Source organism: Myzus persicae, unplaced genomic scaffold (assembly GCF_001856785.1).
Source record: "Myzus persicae strain clone G006 unplaced genomic scaffold, MPER_G0061.0, whole genome shotgun sequence".
In the NCBI taxonomy this organism is placed as follows: Eukaryota; Metazoa; Arthropoda; class Insecta; order Hemiptera; family Aphididae; genus Myzus; species Myzus persicae.
This window is the reverse complement of record NW_019104411.1, coordinates 600,469-613,398: the sequence shown is the minus strand read 5'-3', so window position 1 is coordinate 613,398 and position 12,930 is coordinate 600,469. Positions and strand designations below refer to the sequence as shown.

The 12,930-nt window shown below is 33.6% G+C and overlaps 1 protein-coding gene across 1 annotated transcript in view; it reads left to right on the top strand.

The window, feature by feature from the left end:
* LOC111041968 overlaps positions 1-12,930 on the top strand; it is a 335,050-nt gene that overhangs the window by 116,238 nt on the left and 205,882 nt on the right. The window contains exon 5 of the mRNA XM_022326436.1: positions 11,803-11,851. The gene's annotated coding sequence lies outside the window, so the exon portion shown is untranslated. The remainder of the gene's footprint in view (positions 1-11,802; positions 11,852-12,930) is intronic.

Here is a 12,930-nt window from a genome sequence, read left to right as displayed (position 1 = left end):
TTCCACAACCAATTATTTTTCTCTCGATTGTAATAAATTTGCATCAAAGTTCCCATTATCGTGATAATAATTTCGATCAAATTGTATGTATCATTAGTATAAATTAAACGAAAACAATATAATACTATGTATCAATTGTTCCACGAAAAGCCAAAAACTATCAGTGGCTTTTCACTTTTCCGCGCATTTATATGCTCTAGATTTAACGTGCAATAAATTTAGTTTATATGTTGCTAAGTCTTGGGTGGTATATATATATATTTGGTTCGCGCTCAAAGAGTACCTACATATCCATTTATTAGAACCCACCTATCGAACAAAATATGTTAACCACAAAATAAGTCAAAAACCTACTGAAAACATATGGTTACCTGTGATTGTACATATTAATACGATAATATGTATAATGTCCGACTGGAATCACACGATCAATTTGTTTTCTCTCGATTGTATTTCGCATCAAAAAATAACCATCATCATAATAGTTTTGACGAAATTTTAAAGATCATTAGTAGAAATCAAATAAAAACAATAAATTATGTAACAGTTTTTCTATGAAAAGCCAAAAACTATCTTTGGCTTTTCACTCACTAGATTTATTGTGCAATAAATTGAATTTATACGTTTTAAAACCTGGCGCAGTATACATACATTTACATACATTATGGTTTGCCAGCGAAGAGTAATACTACGCTTTTATTATGACCCATTCACCGAAATAATGTTATCCACAGAATAAGTCAAAAACTCTACCGTTCTTAGGTTGTACATATTTTTTTCTCTTTGTTAGTTTCTAACCAAAAGTTATCATAGATTGTACATAATATTACTAATACAATATACCCGACTAGAAGAACACAGTCAATTTTTTTCTGATTTATAATTTGCATTGAAGAGATTTTATCATAACAAAATGTCGATTATAAGAGACACTCTTAGGTCTCTGTCTCTCTCTCTCTGACCTACTCACAACATAGTAAATATATACCTATGTTTATCAGAACCAACCCTGTGTTCTTATTTTTAATATTAGAGTTGGTTTACCTACAATCAAAGTGTAAGTCAAGAAAATGATATGTGTTCGTTGGCTATTTTATGTAATGTATGAAAGTGTAAATTTAAATTAATTAAAATATTGCGAAAAACTAACTTAATGACACGGATAATGTTCTTAGCTTAGGTTTGATAACAGGCGAACTTACTATAATATGAAAAGTAACAACACGGGGATGGTTCGGCTAAACAGGTATTTGCTATGTGGAGCTTACGTCAGAGAAAAGAGAGAGAGAACATAGGTAAACTGTGCGCTAACAAACTTTTAAATATCATTACCATAAATTAACTATTATATTGTATCAGTTTTTCTATAAATAGCCAACAAATATCAGAGACCGGCTCTTTTAGAGAATTCAAATATTTTACGATTTCATAAAATGTAATGTTACACATCTAAAATGAATAAATTTATTAAAATATATCAAAAATACAAAAAATTTTTTTTCTGATAAAAAGTTAAAAAATAGTCATATATATTATATACGAGAGTATGTCACTATTAAACAGACATGGCTGTTGGTCGTATGGGTCATTATTCCATAGATGTGGTCACCTTTTAAGAAATAACAGAGTATAAAGATTTCAAAATAATGTTTTAGAAACAACAATTTTTAAGCAAATGGCTTTTTTCAAACAAAACAGTGGTTTTAGTGGGGATAGCACAAGAATGTAAATAATTTACCTTTAAACTATTTTGCTCAAATATGTAACTAAGGAGTAAGGTTCCTTTCAACAAAATAAACATTTACATATTTTTTAATATTGTTTACAATTTTGTATGGGGCTTGATTTAATATTATTTTTAAATTTTATCTTTTCAACTTGATTAATAAGTCACACTTCTTACCTGATTTATTATCGTATGAAAACAAGTTATATGAAACTTGGAATGAAGATATTTTACTATATAGGTATTGAGTTTCGACGAAATTGTATAAATTCGAATCAAAAATATTAATAGCAAATACTAAATATTAGTGTTAATCGATTTAATTTTATCACCAAACAAACCATGGAAATTACAGGTTTGCGGTACTTAAAAATATACCACAAAATTAATTATAATCATAAGAATATTAATGTATTTTTTTTGTTGCTTTTAATTTTGTTTTTAACAATATTAACACTTGTTAATACCGTTCATTGCAAATGAACAATTTACATAAAAAAGTTGTTGGAATAAATTTTAAAATTAATTTCACGCTCGTTTCAAATAGGTGTCTCGAGTATTGTAGTATATAATATTTTTTTCACAGTCTTAATAATTATTTTTACCATGTTTTTAATCTTATAACCAAGTATCCATTTAAAACGCTGAACTCGTTCTCGACCAGTGATATAAATTCGTACGTGTTAAAGTGACTCCTCGGGCGATTTCATCCGAAAGTGCATTATAATTGCCACCGAGGGGTCGGGAGGCGGAGGATGATAACACCGCTCTGCGGGGGTTATAAAAATTGTTGCCCGAGGTTTATCTGACAATCATTTCAATTTGCTCTCATAACAGAGCTTTTAAAACCGGAAGAGATTTCATCCCTCTCACGTCCAAACAATATTTCCAGAATTCCCTGCGCCATCCACAACGCATATATATATATATTTATATACACACAAACACGTCCGGTGTGCACTGTAATTTAAGTTCCGGTGGAAAAAAAGGAAACTCACTTCTATATCTTCCATCTCCATACCTCGTGGACGGACGGCAGTCTTGAGAGTCTACCGAAAAAAAAAATGAAATCTATTTGTCCTCTAACACGTGTACAACTACACAGTCAAGTTATGATTTTCTCTCCCCCGCCTGTATTTATAGCGTTTCATTTCTAGTCACGTAATACGCGAGCACAACGTACATGATTACAACGACCCGCCGCCTGCAAATCTACAAGAAAGTTGGGGTGTCGCCTACCTCCCACCCACCCCGCCCATAAACCCCGCAGACAAATAATAATAACAACTCGTTGTGAATCATATAAAAATGACCTTTGAGCCGGGAGGGTGAAATAAATCGACACGCTTTCACCTCTCGCGAAATTGCAGCCAATTATGACCATCATTACTCATCTTTGTTCGTATAAGAACAAATGGGTACGAGTTTGTCGGGTTGGGGCCATAACTACGGTGTAGTGGGTTTTTTTCGATTTTTTTTCTTCTTAGGTACTTTTTCTCTCTCAGTTACCGTGTAATTGGATATTTCGGATTCAATTCGAAACGACGAAAAAAGTAATATGTATGAGTCAAAATTCTTATAATATTATTAGAAAGTAGAAACTCAACATTATATGTATATACCTACGCATACAGGGTGATTCACCGAGCGTGCTAAAATAAATACTGTATGCTAATTTCTGTTATGAAAATATACCTGTACAGTAAAAACTAGATGTACGTAATAGAATCGTAACAGGAGTAATTAATTTAACGTCACTATAAAACATTATATTAATTGACACAACAATGCCTGCAGCAGGACACTGAGAGGCAGAATAGTATACATTGTAAATATAATACTAATATTTATATAAACAATTTATACAGATTGATTCACTAAGCATGTCCCCCCCCCCATGTTTTCTCTTAATATTCAATTTACTCTAATAGTCTAATTCTTATTATTGGAATTTTTAAGTATACTCAATTGCTAAAGACAATTTTGTTCAAATTTCTTTGTACCCCTTGAGGAGTGTTATTTGGCCACACAAACTTCTATTTTCAAACGAGAACAACCTCTTTTCGCTGAAAATTATTTACTGAATAATGTTTTCGAAAATTGTAATGTACATAAATCAAAATTTGAATGAATAGTTTCTTCGTCATTACAATGTTTGTACTAACGATAATAGTCCTTAAAAGGGTTATAAAAAAATTATAAAATAGACGTAATATTAGAACTAGAATTCATAATACTTATGCCATTTTGACAAACTGTTTGGTTATTGTTTATGGACTAATATTAACGACTAAATTTTCAAATTATTTTATAGCCCTCATATTATGTTATTAGCCCATGGATCCCATAAACCTTATTTCAATAGAATACAAATTTAAATAACTCAAAAATTGCTCGTATGAACTTTGATTCTGATATCTGATTTACAGTTATTATTATCATTTACAGTTAAAAAGCATTTGAAATACATACGTTTATATCTCCATGGGGCACTCTTCAACTGGTACAAAAACTTTAAAGAATTTAAAAATATGGTCTTTAAGCATATTTGAAAATTCCAAAAATCAGATTTTGAATAACTACATTATTGAAGAAGGAAAAAAAAGGGTGAGCATGCTTGTAGAATCGCCCTGTATTATATTATGAACGCAAAATGATGTATACATTGTAATATCACGTATATAATATGTATACAATGTATTAGTTATGTTATTTGTCTATTTACTGGAAAACCGAACTCTGAAGATCAGCTCGGATTGTAATGAGTTATTTTATTACCTATTATTATTTCTTATTACTGTAATACACCTTATACCGTTGTCATTTTATGGTCAAATGAAAATAATAATATACATTTGTTTTCATTAGTTCAGCGACTCGGTGGTATTGAAAAACAAATAACTAAACGAAACAACAAATATCTAACTTGGATTCATTTTGCAGAAAAAAAAGGAGATTTAATTTTTCTTTCATTTTTAACAACTCATAAACATGGGATGTCACCCTGCGACTGTTTGCTTTTCTTTTTCCTATCACGTTCCTCATAATACCACATTCAATTATAATATTGTACCTATAAATAAGGTTTCAACATGAAAACATTTCTAAGTAATATTAACAATTTATTGAAATGACACCGAATATTTAATTTAAAACATGATTTCTCATACCCATAGAATATAATATTCTATAATAGATAACATAATATTTTCAACGGTCTCTTAAACAAAATGTTCATTGTATTTGTTGGACTTTGCCATTTTCGTATCCTACAGGCTAATCAGTTATCAAAAAATATCTGTTTGTTTTTAGAAATTTCGAGAAAATATTTTTCTGTTTTATTCATTTTAATATATAGGTAGAATTGCATATTCAAGGTTTATTAAAATTTTTATTTACAATCTTTGTATTTATAGTAACGATCCTGAATGTTCTTACTTGTTTAATTTGTTATGGGTATGGTACTCGTCACCACTCATCACTGCTGTCTTGTAAGAATTTAATAATTAGTCTGTAGGCGTTTGGCGTATTAGTGATTGGCTTTATTCCGTTTAAAAAGCATTCACATATAAATTGATCGGCGGCATTCAGTATTTATGTTACCTATGTAGTATTTAATTTGTCTTACAAAGTGGGTCAAAGTTATTTGCAGATTTAATATTTATCGGTGGAGGTAAAGGAGTTTGTGGTGACAGTTCAACTTTCATATAGTTTATGCCTGAGTTATAGTAAATTATTGAACATAGGGCGTATAACGTCATAACGATTTGGCGAGGATACGGTTTTTTTGTTGTTTGTGTATGGAAGACTGTGTATAGTACGGGGAACGTCGATTTTTTTCGGAAAGACCATGATTTATTAATTATATTATTAGAGTCAGTTTTGCTGGTCGGGGACTTGTTTTCTGAATAATCGAATAAGAAACTGTTAGTGTGTTACGGCAGGGCATTATGTTGAACTTTCGGCGTAGGCTTTGTGATTAGAGATAGAGCTACAGCGGATAAGATGTCCCTCAAGGTGTCCAACCATCCGAATTATAATCGATTATAGCCGTTACCAATTTTTTTACCACATCTTAGTTGTCGTGTGGGGTTTGGCCAACTTTTTTACTTCCATACCAAATATTTTGTAATGCATGACGTTTGTATAGTAAATATGTGTAGTAATTTTCATTATTAATAATAAATGGGGTCACCAGTGTATCCTGTTTCATATCTCAGTTGTCCTGGGACAGTGTTTATTGCATTGAAATCATACTCAAAACCTGTTCCATTTTGTACCGAATACATTTAAAAAAAACTGTTTGACTGTTGGATGAAATATGGTAGTTACAGCTGGTGTATACAGTCAATCAGTCATAAAAATACCCATTTCAGTTTTTTATATTAAATACACAGATAATATTATCATCACTATATATTTGCATTGCGCGAGTTGTCTTAATATTATTTCGAAATAAAATAATATCTCACTGCAAAGTATTCGGAAAAAAAAATAAAAAACATTATTACTACTTAAAAGAACGTTTCAGAGTACATTGGCTTAATGTCAAATGATATTGCTGCTGTTTACAAGTCATAAACATTTCATCATAATGTTGTATTTCCACGACATTTATTTTTCAAATGAGTTAAAACAAAATTATATTGTAAAAGGACCACCACAATGGATTTAAGAGTTAACCCATTAAACTATAATCATTGCAAGGAAAGCTTAGAGTATAATTTTTAGTCGCTCACTTTTTTTTTTTTTTTAATAATAAAATTATACTAGTTAAAAATTATTTAACATTTAGCCATATACATCCCCTTTTTCCGTACAATTTAATAATAGTATATATTATGCGGTATTTTTTTTTTTTTTAATTAAAGTTTACTCACGCTGTTGTTAAGTTAATATCCGCTTGAACGTGTGTGTGCCCATGACCACGGTATCATCCAGGGTCGTACGTAAAACCGTTTAACGTCGCATAAAACGCAGGCCAAAGTGAATGCGACGAACCATTTCGGTTACAACCACGACCATTGGCGTGGACGACTGCGGTGTTGCCGTCTTCCCAGTGTCTCTTCTCGCAGGCTGGACACACGACGTATAATATTATTATTGTTAATACGGCCGAGACGGGAACACGATTGAAATCGACGCAGGACATTTCGATGGGTACACTTTTGTTTGTTTATATTATATTTATTTAAGTCGTTATCATTAATTTTTTTTTTTTTACTCCTCCACCGCCCCGTCGTTGTCGCTACACGCTTCAGCCGTGGGCAGAGGGCTATTATATTGTTTCCCTTTGTACATTATTATTATTATTATTATTATTATTATTATTATTATTATTATTATTATATTGTGAATTATAACGACCGCGTGCCGGAATAAGCTCGCGCGTATTCGGCCGTCCTTTGAAGTGAGAATTTATATTTCTGTCGCGATATCGTGTCCGCCGCGACTTTGTGCGTGTACAAGGTCGTATACGCATACGCCACGTCGGCGGCAGAGCAGTGGTGGCAAAAGGGGAAAAATGCCAACCGACGTTTCGCCGTTTCGGCGTACTCTTGGAGAATTTAAGTTAGAAGTTTTAAAGGGTCCCAGACGTAATTTATTACTCTTCGGTTAGCTGTTAACTTCTTGTTCCGGCCGCCTGACTATCTAAATATAGATCGATCGATCGACCGTTTGTCCGCCGCCCTGGAATATGTTCACGCGCACTCACACACGCCTACACGGCCCCGTAACTATAAGTACACACATACTCACATAGTGTGTTGGCGGAATATAGGTGTAATATACATGTATGCTTTTCGGGAGCGGCGGCACCGGTCCACTAGACAAAGTATAGGGTTTTGCGCGGGCGCCGGCACCGTTGCCGACGAATAATTCGAAACTCGAGAATAAATCACCATGACACTCTCACGCGGTCGGTTGGGTTAGGTGCGGGGCCGGGGGGACACGCGCTGTCCCTAATGAAATAAGTTTTCTCCGGTTGCCTCGTTAAATGAACCGGTGGCGAAATAACTCGAGCGCTTAAAATAATTCGCCAGCGCACTTACCACCCCCATCCGCACCCCCCCCCCCCCCCCACTCCTACACAAACAACCCCAACACTAAACACCACCGAGCGGCGTGTAAAACCACTCTATTATCACTCGTATACGCCGCCGCCGCCGCCGCAGTTCCTTAAATCGTTACCAGATTAACCGAACACCCCGTGTTATTCGTGCTGCTCACCCGCCGGCCAGTATAGTGATGATCACTCACTTTTTTAAAATACTTCCGGGACGTTTGCGGGACACGAAGGAAGTTAATGTTTATTGAAACAAAACAACTGCGTGCCGATTGATGTGATGCTAGTATCTGTTTTAAGCTGCGACATTATCGTGTGAGACAGTCGAAGAACTCTACCGTAGCTGATATTAGTAGAGTGACGTTAATGTTATGCACTAGGGTTCTGGACTCAGTTGCAGACGTCAATGTTGGGGCATGACCCAACGACCAATTGTGTAATAGTAGGCCCGAAGAGTACTGGGAATGGGCTTGGAGTGCTGTTGATGTCAGGATGCGGCCCGACGGCCAACGAGTAAGTGCTGTGAGTTGCGATGGTGTACTAATAATATTCTGATTCGCGCATGCGTATCCGGCCCGTATTCATACGCAGTCTTGTCTAGCTACTATCAGGTACAGAGGGAGACGAGATGATCAAAGAAGACAGACGAGGTGTTTCGTTGTAGAACATCCTTTGGCGTCTTTGTGTGGTTTAACTCGTTATTGTTGGTTTGTGGCGGATGTGGCGATTCTGGGAATCGACAACCTCGTTTTCCCCGAATTTGTTATTGAACATTGTAACATACAGCATCTCTGTGATCTGACTTCCGCTTGTCGTTATTTAATATTGGGAATGTGAAGATTCTACCTGGTACGAGGGCTTGCCTCGAATGTGTTTAGTAATCGTGAATAGTTGCACCAAATCTCAAATATTTAACAATTAAGTAAAACGATACTGTTCGGTTTACTACACTCCGCCAACCACAATCTTATAATATCATTGGAAATATGTATTAACACACCTTGTTTTAATGCTGCAGATATCATTAATATTCGTATTGCAGGTGGGCACACTATTTTAACTACATATCATTCACAAAATACACCGTCCACTTATCTTATACCAATTTCATCGTCTCCATACCACCACCTCCACATAACCAATCGCTCCCCTGATGTCCAGGTCTATGGACACCGCCGGGGAAGTGCGGTATTACGCCTACATACAATGCGTTTGCATCGCACGCTGATGTCCAGTCACCGATATTGTCCGATCCGTTTCGCCATAAGTCACCCTATAGATGATGGATCTGGGTCTGCATAATACGTCATCGCTGAGTGTGAATATTAGAGTTGACGCTGAAAAAGTGTCGACCTAGGTGCATTTTAATAATTCAATTTTATTATTTAATGCACATAAAAATAGGAAATGAGATAGAAATCAATCGTTACAGACTTTGACAACTATATACTATTGTACAAAGCTGTACTTTTTGTGAGGCTTACCCTTATGTCACCTTGCCCGTATTGTCGTACATTTTACTATTTTAGACATCGACGGACACGTCTTACCATTAATTAAATTTCCATAGTCAGAAACTTAGAATGCAATATTATATCATCGCCATTAAAGTGAAGTGATGAAAAATAAAATTATTAATACCATAGCAGTAGTGTTATGCGTATATCGAAAGAGCTATAATTAAATTGGGCATTAATTTGGCATTACTGTTATGCAGTAACAATATTTTTGAATACAATGTACATAAATTATAAAAAAATTCGTAATCTAAAACGAAAAAATCCATACTTTTATTTCGATTAAACTGAAAAAGCTAACAATATTTGTATTATTATAATACTAGTTAACATAAGAATGTACCTTATTTTATTTATTAAAAAACATAAAGACGTCAAACTTAACTCTCAAAGTCTTCTTCAGTTTTATAATAATTCTTTGTGGTAAATATAAAAAGAATGCCCCGCAGAAAATGATTTTGCACACTGCTTGCATGAAAAGATGTCTGTTTTATGGTTTTGATTGTCTGGAGTACTGCATTTTTTTTAAAAATAAGTAGTTCTTTTATTATGCTCTGATAGTGGAATTTCTTATTGAAAGTAATTGGTTATTAAAGGTAATGATTGTTTTTTATTCAATGCGAATAGCCTGTTTGATGCGACCATTTTCTTTCTATACTTCATAAATGCGTTTATTAGTAAATCAAGAAATTATTGAATTTATTTTTTCGGAAGTGTTAAAATGTTTTTACACACATAAAATTAGTTTCATTCACTGAAATCAAGAACATAATATTTTAAACATAGTATGCTAATGAGTTCATAAAATTAAATACTATACATCTATCAGTTTTTATTCATATACATTTCCTGAATTTTTAGATCAACCATGGTAATAGTAACAGTAAAGATTCATTGATGGATAAATGATCGATTGGTAATCTATTATATTTTAATAATTCAGAGAACTTCGAGCTCTCCTTAAGTCTCCAGGTAGAATATCAAATATATTGGTTGTATTTTAACAATTGGTGACATTATTTAATTTCTCATTCTTAAGACTATTAATATATTGGAAGCATTGTGTATCTTAGACAATCTTCTGCCAAACGTAATGTGATTAAAAAATTGGACGATAAAATAATGGATTATGTGAAAACATATCAACTCGAATGACTAAAATTTAACAGCTCCTCCGAAAAGGAAAATACTTTGACTTCGTTGTAATCTACTGGCTTAAGTGTGCAACCTCGGGCACATTTTCTATTAGATCGAAAATGTCTACTCGCATTTTCTCCATAATATTTGTTGGTTGATTCGATTAATATGTGAACAATGTCTTCGGAACCTGATGTAACATTAACGGATGGCAAAATATAAACCATTTAATCGTCTAGGTTGACCAGTTCCCCCAGTCTCTATCTCAATGAAATGAATCACAAATGTAGCCATAAAAATGCAATTATTATAGCCTGGGTTCAGTTTCATATTTTGGATACATATCAAAATCAACTTCAATGAAGAAAAATATGAACTTGAATCACTAGCACTCTCATATAAATAACTTTAAATTATTGTACTTATCTCTCTATATGTTTCATATTTACAGTAAACCGTATATTATATTCTGCTAAATAAAAACGTATTCACTCGTATTTTCGATACAATGCAAAAATAAATAGGAATTGTATAGGTCTTTGATATTTAACGTCCCCTTTCGCACATACTAACGAAGTTTCCCTTTGTTTTACCTGGGCCTCGTCGTGGTATAGAACTTAGGCGATGGATATGAGTCTAATCAGTCTAACTTTATGTAATTTAATTATTGACCTAAGTTAATACTAACTACATTACTCTTTACTGGACAGTCAATTCTCATCTCTAATACTGCCTCCTTCAACACCTAGTCTTCTTATTAGACGACTGTATGGGTGTTAAGTATGCATTTTGTTTAAAAGTTATGGTGACGACATAGTTCAGTTGCAACAATATACTAATAAAGGAAGTGGTTTAGCCACGGGAAACCGGATAATGAAGTAGAAGTGGGCTAAAGAGCGCTGGTCGGAGGGTCGTTAAAGTCCTACAATAATTATAATAGGCGTAACAAACCAGTACATGTGCTCGGCTTTCCTTTTAAATATGAGCCCCCAATTTAGTTGGACGAGGACCGGAAAACGACGTCGTGGTGGTGATATTCCTGATATTATGCTGTTGGTGATTTTAGCTCTGCCCGGAGCTAAAGGGCTTAAGGAGCTTAACAGTACTCCAACCTCTGACTACAGGAACCTCATTAATTCAACATCGCAAATTCAATAATTATTTTATTTCGTACCTATTAATTATTCGTCTTTAGATATATTTTTTAACGAATGCATGGTCTAATTATTTAAATATTATTAATTAGTTTATATAACTGAGCTCCAAAATAGGCAATCTCGGTTTCATTATAACAATTGTTCCTAGTAACCAAAATACATACATTTTTAAAATTAAATTGCATTTTTTTTTTACAGATAAAATACAAGTTTACAACAAATTGCGTATTACATATCTGCCATCGGGGTATGTATGAATTATATACATTATTATTATACCTTCATTTTAAAACGCTTGAAATTATCACATCAGTGCAAATTAACTTAGTAAAAATCAATTAAGTGAACGAAAAACAATAAAATACCCAAATACTGTAAGTAGGACAATGTATACTTGGCATTCTTTCTTGTGAAGTATATCTTATGCAGTTCAATGTGGCAGTCTGATGTCTGCTTTCATTTGATACCATTGAAAGAGTTATTGATACAGTTGTAGTACCACTAATACCGTATTAATATGCTCATATGGTCATAGGTACTATATAATAGTACCATATAGGTACTGCAGCAGTAATGCAATTCTACATAAACAATTCATATTACTGCCGTTAGTCTCTGTAGGTGTATTAAAATATTTATATCTGCAAACTAAAAAAAAAAAAAAATGAAAATCGCAGAACCCTTATTTGGCCGATATGATATTTTCTTCGTCGTTGCCGTAAAGTTTAAACCACGGGATACTTAATACAATATAATATTATGATAAACGTGTGACCACGGTATATTATATTATACTTACCTATAGTATACCTAAGGTGACTACCGTATTTCTATATTCCCGAGTTAAATAATGTGTGATATTTTATATAATATATTAAAGACCATTCGTCCGCATTCGTTTGCTACGACAGTCGATGATGGATCTCGGTCGGCATAATATCGTTTATTCGTAGAATATTATGCGGTTAATGCTGTGAAAAGATCGTGACGATAAGACGACATTCCTTCGGCAATAATAATCTTATTTTTAAACATTTATACAGTCGCGTTGTAGGCCGTCCACAAAATGTATATAACAATAATAGCGCATATATATATATTATGATATCTGACGTGTACGTAAAAAAGGAGAGTCGAAAAACAGATAAAAATAAATCACCCTAGCATGATTGTCGTTTTAGGATTTGAGGTCTCTGCACCGGGGCAGCGCAAGTCTCTGGTACAATTTCCGGGAACCGAGTAAATTCGAATATACGTTTTCATTTTTTAAACAGATGCATTTTAAAATTGGTGATCAGTCGGTGGTATCAAACATCAGTCGTCTTT